Source organism: Kogia breviceps, chromosome 6, assembly GCF_026419965.1.
Source record: "Kogia breviceps isolate mKogBre1 chromosome 6, mKogBre1 haplotype 1, whole genome shotgun sequence".
NCBI lineage: Eukaryota > Metazoa > Chordata > Mammalia > Artiodactyla > Physeteridae > Kogia > Kogia breviceps.
The window spans coordinates 37865127-37890288 of NC_081315.1; the positions used below are offsets into that span (position 1 = coordinate 37865127).

Here is a 25162-nt window from a genome sequence, read left to right on the forward strand (position 1 = left end):
GAGGGGAGGAAAGGAACTAGGAAAATAGACTAAGACTGGAAAATGTAAGAACAAGCTGTTTCAAGTGTCATAGGCACAAATAGGCAAAAAAGGCTGCAAAAAGAGGGTGTGGTCAACCATGCCAAGTGCTTCTGAATCAGAAGAGTACTGGGAAGTGGCAGGTCATTTTTGACCCTTAGTCCAGAAGTTGTAGTAAATTAAAATGGCAATGGTGGCTGGTGTAGGAGAAAGGGTGATGAAAGGGGTTTTGTGGATTGAAAAGACAGAGGACAAGATAGCACTGAAGTGAAAATGTTTATATAAAACATTTATTTATGTTTTCTTTGTTAAATGCTTCTTAGTAAGATTTCATAAAATGGATAAGGGGCAAAAGTCTCATCCTCAAGAATTTCCACCTGCAATTATGCTGTGTAATTTTTAAATAGTGCAATGAGATACTGCTTACAACAATTAATGTAATGGCTAAGGGAAGGCACTTAAATGTTGGCAAATTGAGTAACCAAGGAAATTTTTAGGATGGATAGACTTTCCAAAAGTTCCATGATATAAACCTGCTCTTGTAATGTATCCAATTTATAAGTCATATCTAAAACAAAGGGCTTCATAGAAATACAGGTAAGGACACTTTTCTTTGAGAACCATAGCTTGACCAGTGGTCTGTGAACGCTGACAAAACAAATCTGTGAGCCATCACGTTGATGTGCATACAAGGGCCAAGTTTGTCCAGATGTCTAATATGGCACAGATGGGCAGGCGAGGCATTTGGCTGTGGTTTTCTTGTAAACATAAGAGAAAGTAGTACCCAAAGCGAACTTTTGAAGACAGTAGCCTTCCAATTGGGGAAAAGTACCAAGCTGGCTGACTGTCACAGCTCTAACTGCCATCAGCACCCTGCTGCTCTGCTACTTGGCATCTGGAGAGAGGTGCGGCCCCTATGCACACAGCAGAGCTACAGCCAGGAACAGCTGTCAAAACCTACAGCAGCTCACTGACTAGGTTCCATGACCTAGTTAAGGACTTGGACAATATTTGACAATATTTTCCTCTTACACTTTGTAAAAGTTGGTGTGCTTTTTTTTATATGTAAGATGTCAGATATGGAAGGTTAACTTCCATGGCATACAGCACCACAGGAGAAACAGAAAGAAAGAAAGAGAGAGAGAGAGAGAGGTATTTGCATTGAGTATTCTGAATGAATTTCTATCTCATTCAGCTAGGAAGACAGAACAAATCACTGGAATATATAGAGATGTAAACATTTCCAAACTTTGAAGTCATGGTCAGAGTGAGTGTGTGTGTGTGTGTGTGTGTTTGTGTGTGTGTCTATGTGTATGTGTCTGTGTTTGTGGTGTGTTACCTTTTTACTCCTAAAATCATTTTTGTGCTAATGGAAATACACAATATTTTAGCCCTCTTTAACAATCTTAAGTCATTTAATTTAAGGAAGCAAAATATACTGTGTATAAATGTATTTTCTCTTGCTATTTCCCAAGATGTTTGCCTTAAATAAAAGGAGCTTTATTTAGAAAATGCAGTACATTTGTAAATTAGACTTTTAAATTTTCTCTTTTTTTTTGTTTGTATTTATAGCTCCTAAAGAACTCTCCCTCAGTTTTCTTTTTTTTCCAGCTTATTAGAAGATGGAAAATAAAAACTGGATATGAAGAAGCATCAGCATACTAGTAAAATAAAGTTACAATGTTCTCAAATTTTAGTGTCCTTCATCACATCAAGTAGATATTAAACACTTATTTCCTGAAATGTACCTTGATGAGAAAGGAAAAAGATAGTTAAGGACAACTTCCATCAGATGGATCTTTGTCTAATCAGGTCCATGTTTTGTTTTGTTTTGTTTTTCTGTACTTTGAGAATTACCAGGTTCTGCTTCTTCAAGCATTTCATGTTTATCACATTATTATTGAAAACCAAATCTTACCCCAGAAAATGACACACACTTCCTTGCTTTCATATTAGATAATTAGAAAAATTTTTAATTATGCAATTTTTGATTTGGTGTATTTCCAACTGTGTGCCTCTATCAGATGCTACAGAGAATAAGGAATGTGGAACAGGCAGGAAACAGAGAGGTAGGAGCTTCATACTGCAAAGAATGTGTTATTATGTTCCCAGAGAATTGGGACCTTGGAGAAATTGTACTGTTGAATGGAATAAATCCCTGCAGATGTCCTGTTTTCTTCAATATCTGAGAGTTTTTCTTTCGGTTAAATATAAGCGTCTTTCTTATTTTGTGGTTAGGAGATGTTGTCCTTTGTCAATAACACTTTTCAATATTGTGGAAAGAGGATTTGCATATGTGTGAATTTAAGAGTATGCAGGAATTTTTGTTTTTTTACATTGTAGACAATTGTATACTAAACATCACTCAGAAATTATTTGGGAAAGTAAAAGCCAGGTAACAATGGAATTTTAGCTTTATCTAAATTATTTTATCTGTGTTTTTAATTATGCTATTTAATTACTTATTCAAACCCACTTTAGTACAGCAAGATTTCAGAGTTCCATTTTAATTAGTCTACAATATAAAATGTATACTTTGATGACCCTTTATACACTTAAAATAAACCAACAGCCAAATAAAATTAGAGGAACTAAAACCTCTTTATAGCGCCAATATTTTCTCCAGTTTTTCACTATTCTAGGAAGGTCATATATACCACAGAATGGGATTTATATAAATTACCCATATTAGATGATTATCGTGTTTTATAAAGTAGTAACATACTAACTAAAGCTATTATTCTGCACTGATTTTTTCAAACTTACTCTGTCATCTAGTAGAACTACTGTATGATCTCAATTTCTCACTTCTGGATATTCATCTAAAATAATTGAAACCAAGATCTCAAAGAGATATTAGCTCCGATGTTCACTGCAGAGCTGTTCACAATAACCAAGATGTGGAAGCAACCTAAATGACCATCAACAGATAAATGCTTAAAGAAACTGTGGCATACACATACAATGGAGTATTATTCAATCTTATAAAAAGAGGACATTCTGCCAAATGTGACAATGTGGATGAACCTTGAGGATACTATGCTAAGTGAAATAAGCCAGTCACAAAAAAGTACACACTGCATGATTCTACTTATATGAGGTATCTAAAATAGTCAAATTCATAGAATCAAATCTGACAGGAGAGGGAAACGTGAAGCTTCTAAAAAACAGGCATAAAGTTTAAGTTAAGCAAGATGAATCGTCTCTAAAGATCTGCTGTACAACAGTGTACCTATATTCAACAATAATGTATTGCATATTTAAACATTTTTTAAGAGGGTAGATCTAATATTAAGTGTTCTTACAACAATAAAATCAAATTTAAATAAATAAATAGGGACTCTTGTAGGGTAACAAAAATTGTGGTGTTCAAAGAGTTATATGACAAGGTGTTTTTATTTTTTACTTTTTATTTCTGCTTTACTTTATGAAAACTTTGCACGGTGTTTTCCAACTTATTACCACGTAACAGTTGATTTTGCTCATTTACATAATCCAGTCCCCAACTTTTACATAAAGTTCTCAACCCAAATACTCAAACTTTAATTTCTGGGTATAATCAGTTTGGAATTCTGGATAATACATGTAATCATGAAATGTATTAATTAATCAGGAAAATTTTTTTTTACATGTCTCTAAATTGTTTATTTACAGTTCCATTGAATCTGAAAGCAATTGGATTAGAATTCCAAGCTCTTTCAAGTCATTGAAATTCAAAGAAATCCACAACTAATCCAAAGTACCATGAACATTTTATGCTAAGTAAAGGCAACTGTCTTCTTGCACAAGCTCTTATTTTTCCCAATTTTACACAGCAGTTCACAGAGAAACAAACAGCTAACCTAATGAAGAAACAGATGGAGGACTTAACGTCTCTTTACCTTATGTGATATACCAAGGAAGTAATAGCTGAGTGCAGTACTAAAGGGGCATTAAAACATTAATAAAAATATGCAATAGGTATAATTCTCTATTTACTGGTCTGGACCTTACTTACTTGAATAACACAGGTGATGGCTACAATATCTTGGTTTTCCATCCAATAAGAGAGTACACAAAAAGAAAGAGAGGTTGTAGTAGAAAACAGTTGTAGTATTGTTTAATATTTTACTGAGCCAGACCCAGGCAACTATACAGAAAACAGACAATCAACTGATCTAACACAATAAATCAATTTAGGGCTTTGCTTGGTAGTGAAAAATAAACAAGTCCCTATCAGGGATTACTAACCTCCTACCTTACAGGAAGCATTCAAAAACAATTACAGACAGACTAACATAACTCCTTTTAAGGTTTAGTTAACATTTTTACTTTGGTTTCACACTATTTTTCTTCCCTTATATTTAGATACAAGCTAGGAAAAAATAGTAAGATTTTTTTTTCAAGTTTGCTATTAATTTATGACATGAGAATATTCCCAATTTTACTCTTGCTTACTTGATGAACTTATTAGTATCCTCATTGTGTGGGAGTTTTACCCTTTTGGAAGGGGTATTTGGCTTTTCAAATCTCTAAAGGCCCTAATTCTGAATCTTTATGGAAGGATTTTTCATTTTTAAAGACATACTCAAAAGAATTTTACATTAAAAATAATTTTTATAAAGCCCTTCAGTCATCTGGGGCCTCTCTGACTCTGAGATTTGCATAACACCTGACCAAAAATTTATTATGTCTTTAAAAAAAATGTTGTTCTATAGAAGAAAACGAAGAAACTAATAAGAAGATTGGACATTAAAGGATTCTTATCTGGAGAAATTTTATCCTCTTGGAGAAAGAACTATGAAAAATACATTTGAGTGTCCTCAGCTGGCCATTCCATCACACTACACACCCAACCACACCCTTGGGACTTTTAGTCTCTCAAAATTAAGAATTCATGGAAAACAAAAGGTGACACAGGTATGAAGAAACCTCCTTCATGAAAGTAAGCAAAACAACAAACTAAAAGAACTAAGAGGAAAACAGACAAAGTAAGGAGTGATAAAGTTAATTCATATATCCAGACCCACAAAATGGAGGCTGCCCCAGTGGCCCAGCCCATGTCACAAATCAAACCTAAATCAGTCTCCACTTATGAGAAACACCTGACAAGGATGCCTAACATACACCAATCACAGGCCTCCAACTCAGCTTTAGCCATCTTACCTTACCCTAGAAAATAGAACCCCACTAGCCCTGTCAGGAAAACCCCAATCTCCTGGCCAATCACGCCCTGTTTCCAGATGCCTCTCCTAACATTCCATAAAACTCACTCTTGCCCAAAATCCCTCGGGAAGAGTGTACCACTGCTTGTGAGGCACTGTACTCTCCCCATCCATGGATTGTTTTCCTTTGAATAAAGGAGATCACACTAGTTACTAAATTGTTTTAATTTTGTCATTTGACAGTTTTGGCAGGTCAGATAGGACCTGAAGACAGCTGCTGAAGATTCCTGTGATGGCTTTGAGAGGTTGCTTCTGGAGACGTTGGGTCCTTTTATAAGGAGTTATAGACTGAGACAGGGAGTGTCCATGGAAAGCACTGTCTCCAAATTTCTGTACCCCATAAATAAGATGGACCTTAATTGAGTAAATTTTAGATTGTAGGCAAATGCCATATTGTGAGTGGTATAGTTTTAAAAATAAAGTTTAAAATTTTAAGAGACGGAGTAGAAATGACCTGAAATATATATTGGCCTTTACAATTTATGACATATCGGAAGAATATCTTAGTAATTTCAACCTTTTTTTCACTTCTAAAACGCTTACATTAACCTTCTATTTTCTGTCACATCTAATGGAATATTTCAATCTGTATACAATGTTTTACTTGTCAGGAAGTCTGTGAAAATGAAACAACACAGAGTGACCTTTAGCTTCCATAGGCTGAGTTACACATGTTATAGTCACACAACCCAAAAATATCTGACTATTCTATAATAAGAGAGGATCAGTAATAAATCTGAACTTTACAATATTTACAGACATTTTACAAGTGCATTTTTAATCTGAAGTTTTGATTTACTTCATATCACAAGACATTCTTTTTACTCCCCCTTGAGGATAATTTTAAAAAACTCTGTGCCCTTGCAGCATATTTTGGACTATTGCTTTAAAAAAATAATGTCTTTCAAGACTGTAACGTGTCTTTGGCTTGCTTCCCACGCAATGGTTTGATTATATTGAATTGTTTGTTGAGAACTTTCATGATTGATATTCATGAGGAAATTTATTCTTTGATCTTCAAAAGCTACACAATATAGCTCATTCTATGAGAAACTGAATCTTTTCATGGTATTATGGCTCCTTTGTTGTTATCTGACATTATGCAACATTTACAAATTTGATATTAATGAAGATTACTAAAGTAATACTACATATGTAGCACGCTGACACAAAAAAACTCACTGGGAGATTAAAATGTGGCAAATGGATTATATACATATATATATAATTAGCACTATATTAAACTACATTTAATTAAAACTTTTTAGTAATAGCCATTAAAGTGCAGTTTTAGTGGTTATTATTCATCTTTCACTAAAAGATTTCTGAGTTCCTAACATAGTACAAGTTGTAGGTTAGGTATTCAATAAATACTATTTGGAAATATAGAAGAGGAAATAGTGATTTATGGTTCAAAACACCATGCCTCAGTAACTTATATACTTAACAAATATTTAAGGAACTCCTTTTACTTTTATTTTGATGTAATTTTAGACTTGCAAAAAGTTGCAAAACTAGTACAAAGTTCTTGTATACCCTTCACCCAGCTTTCTATACTGTAATCATCTTACATTATCATAGTACATAACTGAGAAATTAACACTGGTACAGTATTGTTAACTAAGCTATTGACTTTATTCAGATTTTATGAGTTTTCCCACTATTATACATATTTTTTCTTGTTCCAGGATCCAAGCCATGATCCCACATTGCATGTAGTTGTTATGTCTCCTTAGTCTCCTCTAATCTGTGAAAACTCCTTAGTCATTCCTTGTTTTTCATGACCTTGACATTTTGAATATCAGTTATTTTGCAGAATGCCTCTCAATTTGGGTTTGTTTATGGTTTTTTGTGATTAGATTAGGTAGTGTATTTTTGCAAGGGTACCAGGAAAGTGATACGCCATTCTCAGTTTATCCTATCATGGAGTGCATGACATCTATACACCATATTACTTGTCATGTTACTCCTGATCACTTGGTTAAGGTAATAGTTCAGGTTTCTCCATTGTATGAGGAGTTTTTATACCAGTCATTGTTCTAGTCCTTAACTAGCTCATTGTATGATAGAAGAGGAAAAAATAAATAAATATAATACATTATGAATTTGCTAGAGATATGGTTATTGTTAAAGCACATAACTGGAAAACCTAACAATATATTAGAATTAGTGAACATTTCCTGGAGGGTGTGATGTGTAATCTGAGATTTGAAGACAGAGTAGGAATTAGCCAAGTGAAAGAGGGACAGAGAAAGAAAGGAAAATATGTCCCAGTCATAGGAAGTATAAAGCCACAAATATGCTGGAGAACTATAATCAGTTAAAAATGTCTAAAATATAAATTACTTATTGGTAAATCTAAGCCATTAGGTTGAAGAGGGTGTCGGGAGTCAAATCCTGAGTGTATTATATGCTCTTCTGAGAATTTGGACAATATCCTATTGTCTTCTCATTTTCAGCAAAACAAAATCTAAATTTTTTAATCAGTCTATTTAATTCCTTGAACAATATTATCTCAAGGTTCTTTTCCAGTCTTGTCCTCTGTTAAACACCACCATGCATGTTGTGGGTTCCAGTGCTTATAGCACTCAAATCTACCACATCCTTTAGAACTCTGTGTTGTTACTCTATCCTGTGATATTACTCTTTTCTGCCTGGTAAAACTCTACTTATTTAATAAAGTCCAAAACAAATATCAACTTCTCTATGATAACACTCCTTCTTTGGAATACATTATTATGTTCCTATCACACTGGTATTAGAACACTCATCACGGTATGAGTTTTGCATGTATTTATGTTGACCCAACAGAATATGAGAAATCTGAGCATAGGAATAGCACACATATATTTTTCTATTCCCATTTTCTATTTCAACGTGTGGCTTGTGGTCAGAGTCCAATAAGTAACTGGTGAGTGAATTAATAAAAATTAAACAAATAAACAAGTACTCAGTTTAATGGAAAGCTCCAATTGAGCCAGTTGTTTTTAGTCATTATTGTAAGAGTTAATAAAATAATTCGGTTCAAGAGCATTATTCATTACTGTGGATAGAAACAGCATAGAGAGAGAAATTAATGTGACTTCTAATTTCCTGTCATAAATATTCAATGACATTTGGTGAGATTGCAAACGCTTTCTAGTTTCCTTCATAGTTTAAACATTAAAATCAATGTTTATAATTATAATAAAATAAATATGCAGTAAGTTATTACTGAGGCTGTTACATAGTTAAAGCCAAGGAAGTGGAAAACTATTTTTATAGACTTCCCTAATTTTTTCTGTACTTTAACACAATAATCATCGTTAAAATTTAGGATTTAAACTCTTTTCAATTGATGAATGAGGTAATTTATCTCATATCAAACCCAAGAAGGAACAAATCTTACTTGGAGAATATAATATAAATCTGTACATTTAAGCAGTATTTCATCAATGGTAAAATAATATTGATCCAATTAGAGGTTTCAGTGAGGTGTTTATTTTGAGCAGTTTCTGGAAATTTCCCCTCAAATTAAAGAAACAGGTTAGCTCAATTTGTCTCTGAACTCTCCCAAATTTTTTACAGAACTGAATTTGAATTAATGTCAATGAGTTTCTTATGCAGCCTTATATTATCCCATATGGACAGACATGAAATCAGAGACAGAAAAGAATTGAATGAGTTGTTCAGAGTTACTACAAAGTCAATGTTGCTTCTTTCATAAAATATGATTCCTGTGCTTTACATAGAAGTGGTAAGATGAGAAATCTGTAATATATTGAGAAAATTATTAGAACTATAACCTTGCTTTTACTAAATTGATTTAATAGCATGTCTTAAAAATTTTGCTTTGTGTTGGTTATTCTTACAGGGAAAGTTAGAGTAGTGATAATGATACTGAAAGACTCAGGGCCAAGGAAAAAACGTTGTAGTGTTATCATGGCTTATATTAGGATAACTAGTGTGTAAAGAAAGTAAATGGAAAGCATATGACAGACAAGATAGACATAAAAGATTCATTACACCATCAAATAATTATGTCATCATTTCCAATGGTACAAACAAACATTCTCAGACTAGCAGAATCAAAAAAAGGTTAATGGAATATGACAATTATCACAGAGCAAATATACCAGAAAATGAAAGTAATGTCAAGTAAAACATGAAATACTGGATAGAAACTATATTAAAAAAACAGCAGAAGTTACTGAGTTTTCAGCATCTTGGAGTTCTTAAACAGTAGATGAATGTTGTGTGACTTACCTTCTAGAACAAGCAAAATTCCATCCACATGTCACTGGTCCAACAACAAAGCCATGGTAACCAAGTTCTAAATAATGAAAAAGAAAACAAAATATAAAAGATAAGTTATGGTAGATCTTTAGGGGAAAAAAAATAAAACCTGAGTTGAAGACACAATGTGAAATGAAAAAGGAGCAGACTTGCCAAGGTTATGACTCCTTCTAGATTGTATATTTTGATAGGCATAAACAAAGTGCTTTATGATAGGTTTGACTGCTCTTACAGAGAAAGTGTTCAAGGAGCACAACTAAAGAAAGGAAAGAGGAAATAATTCAAACTTTTGAAAAGAGAATTTAGTTGCAGAAGATAACAGTTTTGCAGTGCCTTCCCACAGAAAGTATAACTGCATGAGAATTTTCTATGAGGCATACTTGAATGGCTACCAGCCATGAAGGGAAAACATAATGATGGTGATGGATATAGATGATTCTAGATATTAAGCTGCAGGTAAAGGAGAGTATAAAGTTCCCCCCTATGCTTGATTGCTTTAAAATATGATAATTTCTATCAAAGAATTTATTTTAGACTACCTTGATAACCATTTTCATACAGCATGCAACTTTGATGAAAGAGGCCACATAGTGACTATTCCTTAGACAGATTATTCCAAACTGTGTCAAAGAACCATAGAACATTAAAAAAATTCAAACTATCTTTGTGCCTAAAACTATTTTATTTCTATTTTAATTTTATTTAATTCTATTTCTATTTAAAATTTAAAGCACTCCACCATAAGGCCTGAAATTAGACTAAAGATGTCAAAATATAAACCGAATATTACATTATTTCTTTTTCATATAGTAGAAAGAGGGCATGTGTATGGAAAAACAAGTACATTAATATAAGATTTTCAGGTTAACACATGAATAATGAGGTATTTTAAAGTATAATTATGTCAGTTTGATGTGACAGGTTTCTAAGAGCTATTTTCCTGCCATCACTGACTATTTTTATCTTTTAGTGGAAAAGTTATAATATGGATAATTTCAAATATGCCTAATTTTCAATTAAAATGACTTTTTTGGCAAGTTATGTATTTTAATCTGTTGTCACATTTTCCTATTGGTATTTTCCTCAGTTGGCCTCTACCTTTTGTTTATATATTTTTCTTTTTTCCCTGTACTCAGATTCACAGCCATGATACCTGTGAAAGTATCCTTATAGCAAATTGTGAAAATAGAAAACAAAAGCAGAATAGGACGTATTGTTGACAATGAGAGTTAACATTTATTGAAAGCTTCATATATGCCAAGAGTTTGACAATTCTATCTGTTTCAAACTTCACTACAGTAATTTGAGATATCAGTTTTCTTTCTATATTTACAGGTTAAAAAAACAGGCTTAGAAAGGTTAAGTGGTTTGCCCAAGCAAAATCTACTAACAAGTGATGACGTTAGGATTCAACTGTGGTCCATCTGACTCCAGGGACTGAGTTTTTAACTACAGCACAGCAGAGAGAAAATAGATCTGAGGAGGCTTTGGTCATTTTCAAGGCTTATGTTTTGGAATGTGAAACTGGATAAAAACTTCACATATACTTGGTATGTTTGGCCACCCACAAAAAGAAACTCAAATGTAGATTTTCTGCATTTGCAAAATATTATTTAGGTTGAAGATTATCTTCAAAATACTCCTTAGGAGTGCCAAGCTAATTCATTAAATATTTCTTAGGAATTAAGTAAGTTTAAATAAACTGCTTCAATCTGCAGACTAAAGTTCTGCCTAATTTCAGGATAGTTCTAAATCTTCAGTGGTCTCTATAAAGAATGGTAATTTAATTACCACCCTGTCTCCCCTTTCTCAGCAGATGTTCTAATAATCTTTGGAAGTGCCAATGACTACTAATGTACCTGGAAATAACTGTATTATTTTGAAGTATGTCAAAACAGCTTCTTTGACTATTCTTTGGCAAACTCCCTCAAGCCAAATCTGCATTCTGGTATCAGTGTTTGCATAAAATCACATGTTTAAGTCCTGTGTGCACACCTCCAGAGATATTTGTATCAAGCCTATTTCTACTTAAAAAAAAAATGTTTTATGCTAAATTAACTTTAGGGATCTATCAGCTGGTCTGGGAAGGTCTTCCCTGTTATTTGGAAATCATGCCTATAAAGCCAGTCTAGGCACCTGGAATTCTCCAAATTTCCCAAAGAGAGAGACTAAGTGTGATGAGCATTTTTGCACGTGTGTGGGGAGTGGGAGTGGTGGGAACTAAGAGAGGAGAAATAAATGAGGAGAGAGAGAGACAGATCACATTATATGATTTTCATTCTCATTTCTATTTTAAAGGGGAACCTTTCTAGATGTAGATCTCCAAGGAGGCATTAAATCGCAGATTTCCTGGGTCCCAGAAATACCCCCTAACTTATATTTGGGAGAGTTGCTATAGATTCATCTCACACATTGTTATAAGGCCAAACACACTGTAGCTAAAAACTTAATTGATGTTTATAAAGGAAAAAATGTTTCAAATAATTTAAGAAATTATCAATTGTATTAAAATTATATATACAAAATTAGATTAAAAATATCACTTTTAGAAATTGTGATATCAATGTTACTCAGAGTTCCATCTTGGATCTGTTTTTGTTTTCTCCTACATACTCTACCTGTTGAGTGACCCCCACATGTAGTTCAAACTATCAATATTCTCCAAAATATCTGATACTATGCCGTTAGCCCAAATGAGTATCAAAATATTCAGATCCATATATCCTCATGCACACTAAAGATCTCCACTTAAGTAATCTGCTCTTACCTTAATATCATATGTAGAATCTAAACTCCTCATCTTCCTTTAGTTTTTTCCAAATTTTTATAAATTCAATATCAGTCCTACACCCTAAGTATGTAGACCAAGAAACTTTTCATAAATGTCTACAAATTATTCTATGTCTTGCAGCTTCCATGAATATGTGTGATCATTCTCCTTGGGAGATGCCTACAAAGCTATCTGGAGAGTCACAGTTGCCCCTGCCCACCATGAAATTGGCAGTATAATTATTACAATGCTTTCTCCAGTGCTACCAAATGTTTCAGTCCTCCTGACATAAAAGGTACTGGTGAGGTGTGGTGAGGTGAGGCTTCTTCTCCCAACCCTGTGCCTCACTGGGCTACCAGAGTCTGTAAAATATCTCTTCTTGTGCTTAAGGCTTATAGATTCTCCTGGGTTCTTTACCTATACTCTTTTTCCAGGAGGCTCAAAACTATTCCAAGTGGCAATGTTCTGGGCAAAAGTCATTTTATTCTCCTTTAAACTCTTAATCCTTGTCACTTAGCTCCTTCCTCTGTAAAGCTCTTTCCAGTTTTCCCACTCACTTAATTAATCTCTGTGTATATGAATGGAAACAAACAGCCAGTGGAGGTTGCAGAGGGGGAAAAGAACAAATTAAGAAGTGTTTCTCTTTATGCTTATCATATTGCCAATCTTCATAAATGTCACCACCATCATCCCAGTTATTTAGAGGGTAAATTGTTAATCATCCTAGATTCCTCTTTTCAAAATGTTGGCATTTCAGTCACTCATTAAATCTACTAAATCAACCTATTAAAAGTCCATCCCTTCTTTCTCAGGACTTAATTTCTTACTTAGATTACCCTTATTAGCTTTTAAGCAGTTCCATATGTTCAATCTTTTTGTGTCCACCTGGAATCCATCATGCCACTCTCTGAAAAATGATCTTTATTAATATATATGTTGGATCATGTTTTTACGTTCTACCAGATTTCCCTCAATAACTTCCTATTGTTTTCAGGGATATCAAATCCTCCTATTTTAACAAGATATTGTTTAACAGTTATGCAAGTCAGGGTCTGGCAAAGTAAAGGTGACAAGGTAATATAATCACAAGCTCCAGTGAACACTGAATGGCATGCCTTGAAGTTTCTAAAGACAAAGGTCTTTAAAAATATGGTGCATTATGGGAAAGGGTCACAGGTTTTCTTGGTGTAATCAGCATGCTCTCCTGGCTGGCACTAGAGGTCACTTGGTTAATTTCTAGAAGTTTGTGACTTGCAAGACATGCATTATTTCTATACTCATTGCCACCACTCCAGCTTATAATGCATCAACATCAGTTTACCACCGTATGAGAACTAATTACAACAGAAACTCAGCTACGACTTTTTCATCTTTCCTGCAGCATCAGCGTTAGTTGGAAGGACTTCTTAGTGTGGTGCAGGTTTGCTTTGTTAGTTACTAAAGTTTTATCTCATTTGATTCTATAATTGAAGAATACTTGACATTCAATTTTACACCTTTCATGTAAATGATTTTTTCAGGATCCCCTTCTTTTTGAAGCATGTACCTCTCACCATCTCCTCTGGATATCTCCCATGGTCTGAAATGTACTTATTGTCCTCATTGTTTATATAAGCTCACTATCAGATTTACTCATGTATATATACTTATATCTTTAACTTAAAAATAAGAATAGGAGGAACCTTCAAGATGATGGAGGAGTAAGACGTGGAGATCACCTTCTTCCCCCAAAATACATCTACATGTGGGAGAACTCCTACAGAACACTTACTGAATGTAGGCAGAAGACCTCAGACTTCCCCAAAGTCAAGAAACTCCCCACATACCTGGTAGGGTGAAAGAAAAAAGAAAAAACAGAGACAAAAGAATAGGGACGGGACCTGCACCTTGGGGAGGGAGCTGTGAAGGAGGAAAAGTTTCCACACAATAGGAAGTCCCTTCACTGGTGGAGATGGGGGTGGAATTGTGGGAAGCTTCAGAGCCATGGAGGAGAGCACAGCAATGGGGGTGCAGAGGGCAAAGTGGAGAGATTCCCACACATTGGATCTGTGCCGACCAGCACTCACCAGCCTGTGAGGTTTGTTTGCTCACCTGCCAGGGTGGGTGGGGGCTGGAAGCTGAGGCTCCGGCTTCGGAGGTCAGATCCCAGGGAGAGGACTGGTGTTGGCTGCATGAACACAGCGTGAAGGGAGTTAGTGCACCACAGCTAGCCAGGAGGGAGTCTGGGAAAGAGCCTGGACATGCCTAAGAGGCAAGAGACTATTGTTTTAGGGTGCATGAGGAGAGGGGATTCAGAGCACTGCCTAAAGGAGCTCCAGAAATGGGCACAAGCTTCAGCTATCAGTGCAGAACACAGAGACGGCCATGAAACGCTAAGGCTGCATACAAGCACAGGTCACTAACCACACCTCTCCTCCCGGGAGCCTGTGCAGGCCGCCACTATCAGGGTCCTGTGGGACAACTATCCAGGGACAATGTCCCTGGGAGAACACACGGTGCGCCTCAGGCTGGTGCAACATCATGTTGGCCTCTGCTGCCACAGGCTTGCCCTGCATTCCGTACCCCTCCCTGCCCCCTGTCTGAGTGAGCCAGAGTCCCCTAGTCAGCTGCTATTTTAACCCTGTCCCATTGGGGCAGAGAACAGACGCCCTCAGGAGACCTACACTCAGAGGTGGGACCAAATCCAAAAGCTCAACCCCAGGAGCTGTGTGAACAAAGAAGAGAAAGGAAAATTTCTCCCAGCAGCCTCAGGAGCAGCAGATTAAATCTCCACAATCAACCTGATGTACTCTGCATCTCTCAAATACCTGAATAGATAACAAATCATCCCCAAAATGAGGTGGTGGACTTTGGGAGAAACTGTAGACTTGGGATTTGCTTTCTCTATCTAATTTGTTTCTGGTTCTATCTTTATCTTAGTTTAGAATTTACAGTTTATTATCATTCGTAGATTTGTTTATTTATTTCCTTATTATATATATATATATTCCTTATTCCTTATTATATATATATATTTTCTGTGTTTTTCCTTTTTCTCTTTTTGTGAGTGTGTATGTGTATGCTTCTTTGTGTGATTTTGTCAGTATAGCTTTGCATTTACCATTTGTCCTAGGTATCTGTCTGTCCATTTTTTTTTTTTTTTTTTTTTTTTGTAGTATAGGTTTTAGCAGTTGTTATCATTGGTGGATTTGTTTTTTGGTTTGGTTGCTCTCTTCTTTCTTTTTTTTATTACTTTAATTTAAAAAAAATTTTTAATACTATTTATTTATTTTTAATTTTAATAACTTCTTCCTTCCTTCCTTCCTTCCTTCCTTCCTTCCTTCCTTCCTTTCTTTCTTTCTTTCTTTCTTTCTTTCTTTCTTTCTTTCTTTCTTTCTTTCTTTCTTTCTTTCTTTCTTTCTTTCTTTCTTTCTTTCTTTCTTTCTTTCTTTCTTTCCCTTTTTTCTCCATTTTTCTCTGAGCCTTGTGGCTGACAGGGTCTTGGAGCTCTGGCGAGGTGTCAGGCCTGAGCCTCTGAGGTGGGAGAACTGAATTCAGCACACTGGTTCACCAGAAACCTCACGGCTCAATGTAATATCAAATGGTGAAAGCTCTCCCAAAAAACTCGATCTCAGTGCTAAGACCCAGCTCCACTCAACGACCAGCAAGCTACATGGCTGGAAACCTATGCCAATCAACAAGCAAGACAGGAACACAACCCCACCCATTAGCAGAGAGGCTGCCTAAAATCATAATAAGGTCAAGACACCCCCAAATACACCACCGGATACAGTCCTGTCCAACAAAAAGACAAGATCCATCCTCATCCACCAGAACACAGGTACCAGTCCCCTCCACTGGAAGCCCACACAGCCCACTGATCTAATCTTAGCCACTGGGGGCAGACACCAAAAACAACGGGAACTAAGAACCTGCAGACTGTGAAAATGAGACCCCAAACACAGTAAGTTAAGCAAAATGAGAAGACAGAGGAACACACAGCAGATGAAGGAGCAAGGTAAAAACCCACCAGACCGAAAAATGAAGAGGAAATAGGCACCATACCTGAAAAAGAATTCAGAGTAATGACAGTAAAGATGATCCAAAAACTTGAAAATAGAATGGAGAAAATAAAGAAACGTTTAACAAGGAACTAGAAGAACTAAAGAGCAAACAAACAGTGATGAGCAACACAAAAAATGAAATTAAAAGTTCTCTAGAAGGAATCAATAGCAGAATAATAGAGGCAGAAGAATGGATACGTGACTTGGAAGATAAAATAATGGAAATAACTACCACAGAGTAGAATAAAGAAAAAAGAATGAAAAGAATTGTGGACACTCTCAGAGACCTCTGGGACAACATTAAATGCACCAACATTCGCATTATAGGGGTCCCAGAAGAAGAAGAGAGAAAGAAAGGAACTGAGAAAATATTTGAAGAGATTATAGTTGAAAACTTCCCTAATATGGGAAAGGAAATAGTCAGCAAGTCCAGGAAGCACAGAGAGTCCCATACAGGATAAATCCAAGGAGAAACACACCAAGACACATATTAATCAAACTATCAAAAATTAAACACAAAGAAAAAATATTAAAAGCAGCAAGGGAAAAGAAACAAATAATGTACAAAGGAATCCTCATAAGGTTAACAGTTGATCTTTCAGTAGAAACACTGTAAGCCAGAAGGGAGTGGTGGGACATATTTAAAGTGATGAAAGGAAAAACTTACAACCAACATTACCCAGCAAAGACCTCTTACCCAGCAAGGATCTCATTCAGATTTGATGGAGAAATGGGAATCTTAACAGACAAGCAAAAGCTATGATAATTCAGCACCACTAAACCCGCTTTACAATGAATGCTAAAGGAACTTCTCTAGGCAAGAAACACAAGACAAGGAAAAGACCTACAATAACAAACCCAAAACAATTAAGAAAATGATAATAGGAACATACATTTCGATAACTACCTTAAATGTAAATGGATTAAAGGCTTCAACCAAAAGGCATAGACTGGTTGAATGTATACAAAAACAACGCCCATAACTATGCTGTCTATGAGAGACCCACTTCAGACCTAGGGACACATACAGACTGAAAGTGAGGGGGTGGAAAAAGATATTCCATGTAAATGGAAATCAGAAGAAAGCTGGAGTAGCAATTCTCATATCAGACAAAATGACTTTAAAATAAAGACTATTACAAGAGACAAAGTAGGACACTACATAATGATCAAGGGACCAATCCAAGAAGAAGATATAACAATTGTAAATATTTATGCACCCAACATAGGAGCACCTCCATACATAAGGCAAACGTTAATATCTATAAAAGGGGTAATTGACAGTAACACAATCATAGTAGGGGACCTTCACACCTCACTTTCACCAATAGGCCAACCATACAAAAAGGAAAATTAATAAGGAAACACAAGCTTTAAATAATACATTAAACAATATGGACTTAATTGATATTTATAGGACATTCCATCCAAAAATGACAGAATACATTCTTCTCAAGTTCTCATGGAACATTCTCCAGGATAGATCATATCTTGGGTCATAAATCAAGCCTTGGTAAATTTAAGAAAATTGAAATCATACTAAGAATCTTTTCTGACCACAACTCTATGAGACTAGATATCAATTACAGGAAAAATCTGAAAAAAATACAAACACATGGAGGTTAAACAGTACATTACTTAATAAACAAGAGATCACTGTGGAAATCAAAGCAGAAATCAAAAAATACCTAGAAACAAATGACAATGAATACACAATGACTCAAAAGCTATGGGATGCAGCAAAGGCAGTTCTAAGAGGGAAGTTTACAGCAATACAATCCTACCTCAAGAAACAAGAAACATCTCAAATAAACAACCTAACCTTACACATAAAGCAATTAGAGAAAGGACAAAAATCTCCCAAAATTAGCAGAAGGAAAGAAATCATAAAAATCAGATCAGAAATAAATGAAAAAGAAATGAAGGAAATGATAGCAAAGATAAATAAAACTAAAAGCTGATTATTTGAGAAGATAAACAAAATTGATAAACCATTAGCCACACTCATCAGGAAAAAAAAATGAATCAAATCAATAGAATTAGAAGTGAAAAAGGAGAAGTAACAACTGACACTACAGAAATACAAAAGATCATGAGAGATTACTACAAGCAACAATATGCCAATAAAATGGACAACCTGGAAGAAATGGACAAATTCTTAGAAAAGCACAACCTTACAATACTGAAACAGGAAGAAAGAGAAAATATGAAGAGACCAATTACAAGCACTGAAATTGAAACTGTGATTAAAAATCTTGCAACAAACAAAAGCCCAGGACAAGATGGCTTCACAGGCGAATTCTATCAAACATTTAGAGAAGAGCTAACACCTACCTTTCTCAAACTCTTCCAAAATATATCAGAGAGAGGAACACTCCCAGACTCATTCTATAAGGCCGCCACCATCCTGACACCAAAACCAGACAAAGATGTCACAAAAAAAGAAAACTGCAGGCCAATATCACTGATGAACATAGAGGCAAAAATCCTCAACAAAATACTAGCAAACAGAATCCAACAGCACATTACAATGATCAAGTGGTGTTTATCCCAGGAATGCAAGGATTCTTCAATATATGCAAGTCAATCAATGTGATAAACCATATCAACAAATTGAAGGAGAAAATCCATATGATCATCTCAGTAGATGCAGAAAAATCTTTTGACAAAATTCAACACCCATTTATGATAAAAACCCTCCAGAAAGTAGGCATAGAGGGAACTTACCTCAACATAATAAAGGCCATATATGACAAACCCACAGCCAACCTCATTCTCAATGGTGATAAACTGAAACCATTGATAAGGAAAAAGACAAGGTAACCCAGTCTCACCACTATTATTCAACATAGTTTTGGAAGTTTTAGCCAGAATAATCAGAGAAGAAAAGGAAATAAAAGGAATGCAAATCAGAAAGGAAGAAGTAAAACCGTCACTGTTTGCAGATGACATGATACTATACATAGAGAATCCTAAAGATGCTACCAGAAAACTACTAGAGCTAATCAATGAATTTGGTAAAGTAGCAGGATACAAAATTAATGCACAGAAATATCTTGCATTCCTATATGCTAATGATGAAAACTCTGAAAGAGAAATCAAGGAAACACTCCCATTTACCACTGCAAAGAATAAAATAATTGGGAATAAACCTACCTAGGGAGACAAAAGACCTGTATGCAGAAAACTATAAGACACTGATGAAAGAAATTAAAGGTGATACAGAGAGATGGAGAGATATACCATGTTCTTGGATTGGAAGAATCAATATTGTGAAAATGACTCTACTACACAAATCAATCTACAGATTCAATGCAAACCCTATTGAACTACCAGTGGCATTATTCACAGAACTAGAACAAAAAATTTCACAATTTGTATGGAAAACACAAAAGACACCAAATAGCCAAAGCAATCTTGAGAAAAATAAACAGAGCTGTAGGAATCAGGCTCCCAGACTTCAGACTATACTACAAAGCTACAGTAATCAAGACAGTATAGTACTGGCAGAAAAACAGAAATACAGATAGATGGAACAGGACAGAAAGCCCAGAGATAAACCCATGTATATATGGTTAACTTATTTTTGATAAAGGAGGTAAGAATATACAATGGAGAAAAGACAGCCTCTTCAATAAATAGAGCTGTGAGAACTGGACAGCTATATGTAAAAGAATTAAATTAGAATACTCCCTAAGGCTATACACCAAAATAAACTCAAATGGATTAAAGACCTAAATATAAGGCCAGACACTTTAAAACTCTTAGAGGGAAACATAGGCAGAACATTCTATGACATAAATCACAGCAAGATCCTTTTTGACTCACTTCCTAGAGTAATGGAAGTAAAAATAAACAACTGGGACCTAATGAAACTTAAAAGCTTTTGCACAGCAAAGGAAAACATACACAAGATGAAAAGACAACCCCAGAATGGGAGAAAATAGTTACAAACGAAGCAACTGACAAAGGATTAATCTCCAAAATATATAAGCAGCTCATGCATCTTAGTATCAAAGAAACAAACAACCCAATCCAAAAATGGCCCAAAGACCTAAACAGACATTTCTCCAAAGAAGATATACAGATTGCCAACAAGCACATGAATGGATGCTCAACAGTACTAATCATTAGAGAAATGCAACTCAAAACTACAATGAGGTATCACCTCACACCAGTCAGAATGGCCATCATCAAAAAATCTACAAAGAATAAATGCCGGAGAGTATATGAAGACAAGGGAACCCTCTTGCACTGTTGGTGGGAAGGTAAATTGATACAATCACTATGGAAAACTGTTGGTAAGAATGTAAATTGATACAACCACTGTGGAAAACAGTATGAAGGTTCCTTAAAAACTAAAAATAGAAATACCATATGACCCAACAATCCCACTACTGGGCACATACCCTGAGAAAACCATAATTCAAAAAGAGTCATGTACCACACTGTTCATTTCAGCACTGCTTACAGTAGCCAGGACTTGGAAGCAACCTGAGTGTCCATCAACAGGTGAATGGATAAAGAAGATGTGGCACATATATACAATCTAATATTGCTCAGACATAAAAATAAATGAAATGGAGTTATTTGTAGTGAGGTGGATGGACTGAGAGACTGCCATACAAAGTGAAGTAAACCAGAGAGAGAAAAACAAATACCGTATGCTAACACATATATATTGAATCTTAAAAAAAAAAAAAAAAAAAGCTTCTGAAGAACCTAGGAGCAGGACAGGAATAAAGACACAGACATAGAGAATGTACTTGAGGACACAGGGAGAGAGAAGGGTAAGCTAGGACAAAATGAGAGAGTGCCATGGACATATATACACTACCAAATGTAAAATAGATAGCTAGTGGGAAGCAGCCGCATGGCACAGAGAGATCAGCTTGGTGCTTTGTGACCACCTAGAGAGGTGGGATTGGGAGGGTGGGAGGGAGACACAAGAGGGAAGAGATATGGGAATATATGTACATGTTTAGCTGATTCACTTTGTTATAAAGCAGAAACTAACACACCATTTTAAAGCAATTATACTCCAACAAAGTTGTCAAAAAAATATACTTGGTAGGTGAAAAGATTAAATAAATAAAATCAAAAAAAAAAGAAAAAGCTAATGGATGGATCTACCATATAGAAGTTTTGGTATTTAAGTAACTTTATTAATCTTATGAATCAATTCAAACTGATAATCACCTTACATTTTCCTCTTCTTGCTCAGCTGATAATATTCTCATGTTTCCTTTTTGATGGTGCAGAGAATATACCTCCTTTATAGGCCCCCAAAGTGTCTTTTCCTAAAAATGAACAGTTGGCTTCTTTTGTTGACAACTTCTCACCAAAATTGCTTACTCTGTCACAAGTATTTATCCAGAGCTGAGCTGTTTTATTTAACTCTTGTTACTCTATGCTTCCATGTTATTGCTGAAAAACACCCTCTTGCAAAAAAAAAAAATAAATAATAATAATAATGATATCTTCCATTTTCTAGGTGAAAAATTCAGTATGCAAATTACTTAAGTAAACAAGTAGTTGCACTTAATCCCCCTGTCAAGTTAGAAAAACTTCTCTAATAGACATCAGGCCAGAGTAAGTATCATAATAATTTGACACACATGGATTTTTGAGCAGTTAGTTGATCGGTCTTTGTCTGTAAAATAGTCTGGCAGCCCTTACAGTCAAACTTGAGTTATATAGAAAACAAAAAGAAAAGAAAAAAAAAAACCTCACTAGGTCTAATGAGCAGACTTTTGATGTAAACCTCCATTGTAGATTCATAGCTCCTTTCCAAGTTCTGAGACATTAGTCAGTTCACAGGTCTGAGACCTTGAATGAAGGATAGTGTGTGTACACATGAGAAAGGACTGTCAATTCACAAGCATACATCTTCTTCCTAGCCTTCCTTAAAGAGTTCTGTAGCCATTTTACAGGAAATATTTGTACTGGGAAAAGGGAAATATTCACACAAGATCTTTTAGGTGTCCATAGGTACTGGCATTAGGCTGACACAATTCTCTAAGCAACCATAATTGCAGTGTGGTCCACCCACTAGTATAACTGTGGGATTAGAGAGGTCAGAGAGTAAAAGGAATTTGGGCCTGAGTCTGTCTCAAAGTGTAGTAAGGACAGTGGTTCCATGAACATATCCTATATTCCTGATTCTATAGTTGGCATATTTATATTTGGCACTGGCAGAATTCTCACATTGTTCTTCTTATCTGTGAAATGATTTATTTCACAGTTATTTCACAAAGTTTATTACAGAGGGAAGAGCCGAAAAAAAAAAAAAAAAAAACCTTAAAGTTTCTTCTCCCTATAGAAAGAATAAACTGAAAGCAAAATCTCCAGGGCCACTAGAAAGATTAATGTTACTATCAAAGATCTGAAAGATTCAGGGGTGTTGATCTCTATCACATACCCATGTATACATAGGACAGATGAAACCTAAAGAATGAAATATAGATTATAGGACATGTGATCATGTGGTGACACCAATAGTAGCTGCTCCTTTAGAGACATGATCTTTTCACTGGTGATCACATCTAATACATGACTATAGATAATGACGGATTCATTATTTTCTATGTACTACTACTTTGTGCATAATAGAATCTGCTTGTTTGCAACTGACTGGGAAGCAGTATGCATTCACTGTTTTTGTTAAATACAGCATCTATCTCACTTGATGCTGTAATTTAGTCTAGAGAGTCTTTGATGATCTCAACATCCCAGGGCACTTTACACTAGTACAATTAATTGATGATATCATAATGTTTGGACCTGGTAAGCAGGAGGCAGCAGCACACTCCTTTGTGTCTTATGCGTGCTACTAGTTGGGGAAGAGAGGAAATGTTCTTGCTAGCAAGCTTCATCATGGAGTAAGTGGCTTGCTTTGCTGTGATGTGTTTTTTGTTTTTCTATCTATAATGAAAGCCCATCTTGATAGATTACATGGGTGGTGAGAGACAGAGCACAGGGGTCCTTTTGATATCCTGGATTATGGCTGAAGTAGTGTGTAGCTGGGGACAATATTTTTGAGATTGGCTTCCTGATTCAGATTCCTGGATTATGGAAGGGATGGTGGTGTGGTCTATACCCAGAAATTTAAGCAGAAATTTCCCAAGTCCTAGGCTTCCTGTCATGACAGAAATTGCAATTTGTGAATCAGTTCTGTGGATTGTTCTAGGGATCATGTCTGGAAGGCTAGTGTGTAGCCCACTTCTCTGTGCCTTGTTCAGCAATAATCCAATTTTCAATATTAAACCCCTTTCACATTAACTAGCAAACTTGGTCCTTGTCACCTGCCATTAAACCTTATAACTAACTGATGCAAGATCTGGACATTTAAGCCATATACATATGTTAGGAGTAAGAGTAGGTCTGGAATTGTGTGTTGATGGTACTTTATCCAAATTCTTCTTTTTTTTTTTTTTTTATCACTTTTACCTCTCTTTGGTATCCCTCTCCCAGTTAGAGAGCTCTTAAGGGAGCTATATATGATTAACATGAGGCAATTAACTCATCACTATGCTAGAGCCTGATAAACCCAAATGCATAAAATGCATAAGGATTCAAGGAGCACCCAGTTTAGGTGACTGATAGAAGAATGTCCTTCAGCTTATCTTCAAGTCCAAGTCTTTTTATCATGCTTTGTATGGCTCCATGCTATAAAAAGTATCTATCAATAGTCATCACATGTACACACACATATAAAGAGCTGGAAAAATTGCCATTGTCAGATATTTGAGTTTGTTTATTTCTCCAAAGGCTAAAAATGTGGAATTAGAAGAGAGAAAACCACATATAGACAAATGAACCTTGTAAAGAAGGTCCACCCTACCCATTAGCAATCATGGTCTAATCAATGACCTCCGAACATAAACAATTCTATTAGTCATTTCTCCTCCCTGGAGAATGGTTGAGAAAGATAAAGAGGTATCTAAAACTTTCTTCCACTATAATATGAAACAGTTATATAACACAATATAAAGTCTTTAATAAAATACACACATTTTTAAAAGCTGCCACGAATTAGGGAGGGTAGTATCAGTGGCAGAAGGTATAGAATATGAACATGAGCTTACTTTAATTCTTGCTTTAATTTAGCTTTTGAACAATATCCAAAGTAAGTTTTAACTAGGGACAATTTTTATCCACTGTTTATCTCTTTCTCAGTATTGTATCTGACTTTCCTCTTAAACACTCTGAGATTTAGATATCTTCTCCATTTTATAGATAAAGATATTGAGCTAGGACAAGATTAGGTGACTTATATAGAGATCAGAGTTGCTCTTTGACTCAGAAAAAAGAGAGTAGATAAATGTAATCAGTACTTAATATACTGATTGGCTCCACAGTATTGAAAATTAAGTGAGTAAGATATGTATACTTCCAGGAGTTATGGTCTTGTACTGCTAAAAGATTGGGAGTGTCCAAAGGATTTAGTAAGACAGAAGACTGTTAATGGATATTGTTATTTAGATGAGAATCCAAAGCTCTCTTTAAACATTTTAAGGTTATATAAATCATTACAACATGTAATTTTCTTAATTGATTTATGTAAACTTCTATATGCAGCTTCTTTATATAATTTATGTACATTTATATTTGCTTCATTCATACAAACAACCAGAGTCTTAGAAAACCAGGAAGAAAAACATTCACATTTTCTTCGCATAAGGTTGGGAAGGATTGATTTGAGAGTGAAATTAATCTGAAGCATTTTATACTTTTCTGATCCAGTGGTGAATTTGAGGATGACAGTGTTCAAAATTTCTGCTTCTCCCTCCTACTTATTTTTGTTATCAAATCTGGTCTCAGAAAAGAAGTAATGAATTTTTTGAGAACAG

The 25162-nt window shown here is 35.2% G+C and overlaps 1 long non-coding RNA gene across 1 annotated transcript in view; it reads right to left on the minus strand.

The window, feature by feature from the left end:
* The window catches only part of LOC136794420 (uncharacterized), a 111575-nt gene extending 102068 nt beyond the window's left edge, over window positions 1-9507 (minus strand). Inside the window, exon 1 of the long non-coding RNA XR_010841195.1 lies at window positions 9468-9507. This is a non-coding gene — a long non-coding RNA (uncharacterized lncRNA). The remainder of the gene's footprint in view (window positions 1-9467) is intronic.
* Window positions 9508-25162: the final 15655 nt, after the last annotated feature.